This window comes from Anas platyrhynchos, chromosome 11 (genome assembly GCF_047663525.1).
Source record: "Anas platyrhynchos isolate ZD024472 breed Pekin duck chromosome 11, IASCAAS_PekinDuck_T2T, whole genome shotgun sequence".
Lineage (NCBI taxonomy): Eukaryota > Metazoa > Chordata > Aves > Anseriformes > Anatidae > Anas > Anas platyrhynchos.
The window spans coordinates 5,597,934-5,599,594 of NC_092597.1; positions in this window are offsets into that span (position 1 = coordinate 5,597,934).

Below are 1,661 nucleotides of genomic sequence, written 5' to 3' on the forward strand. Positions count from 1 at the left end.
AGCGCTCCGGCACGGGATCGCTCACCTTCACCTGCCTGGAATTACAGCTGTCTTGGTTTTACGCTTCCATACAGCGATCCCTGATAAGCCCAGTTAGCAGATCTAAAAATAGATGGTTGGAATCAATCCTGTTGCAGTTTCTCAGATCACTATCAAGAACTGGCCTGCTCTCTTAGAGTCGTTCCTAAAGCAAACTCGTAGTTTTACATCCCCATATTTGGCGTTTTTAACTGGAAAAATCTAGTCTGTGTCTATGTGCTAGAGCAGTAGCTGGAATAATCATGTAACTGTTCACCAGTGCCTAACACACATGCTTTTTAACTAGAGTTTTCCTTACAATTGTTAATCCTGGAGCAGGAATTTCCTATTGCATTCCTCACGGCAGGAGAGCAAGAGGGAGAGGTTGCTATTTCTCTAGCAATATCCTCTTCCACCCTTCCTGTTTATACGACATTTTTGTTCAGCAGGATGGAGCTGTCTGACAGTGCCTCTGCCTGACCTGCAGCTTCCCTCGCACACCATACTTTTCCCTTGGCTATGGCCAGCTGGCATAGCTTTTCAGGACTGCTTCGCCTTTACCTCCTGGCTCGGGCTGAGGTCATCGGAAAGGTAGGGCTGGTGCTGGGGTTCTGCGCTGTGACGCTGCTACTTCACTCTTCCAAAAGGAAAAGGCTTTTCTGAAGCCTCCCTGGCCGACCTTAGCAAGTCAGAGACACTTTGGATATTTTAGTGCCCTGTTTCGCTGTCTTCCTTTATCTGACGGGAAGTTCAGGCCTGTCCTGGTTCTCAGCTTTCACCAACAAAAAGGTGCTGAGTCTCTGCAGCCCTGCTTAGGAGACCACAGGTAGTGGTGCTGAAGTCATGCCCATGGGATTTCTCCCTGCAAGGACACAAGTGCAAAATCCAGCATCAGTCTCATCCTCACCGAAACTGGAGACAGTTTGGGCACTGATGTCACTTGGAGTAAGCTGGCTCAGCATTTTCCCCAGCTCCTCAGAGGAAAGGAAAGGAAATGAAACAATGTGCCTAAATTAAGGTGCTGCTTTTGCCAGTGTCTGAACTGAGCACTTCCACCAACAGCCCTCGTGCTGACCACAAAACCTTTAAAGCAAGGAGGACAGCTGATCCCAGCACAATTCTCCTCTACTGACAAGGCAGAAAGCTGAACTGCTGTACCTCAACATGAGCTGCAAACAGGATTTACCCAAACAGCGACAGCCTGGGCCCTCGACAGCATTTCAGTGCCCTCCTCTCACTGGCGTCGCGCTGTAACATGAGGACAATCCCGTGCTCTCGCAAAGCACATACTTTGCATTTTCCAGTACATTCTTGGGTACGGTCATTTCTGGAAAGAAAACATCACATGTTAGCTATGAACCTTCTGAGAAGGAAAACACAACCTGAATTCTGGCCTGCTGAATACAGAAGGAGCTCAGACGGAGGCTCAAGTATTTTCAAGGGCTGCTCTCGCAGTTGTTGTGGTGGGTATTACTAGAAGGTATTCCAAAAGCGCTTGTCCGGTAGATCTGGATTTCATTCTAGATTTCTGCAGAACAAATGACCTAAGAAGCTGTATGCTGCAAAAAGTAATTGCCAAAGAAACAGAAAACAACCGCTACCATTGCAAGTACCTGACTGATGTAACAATGACAACATGTGTG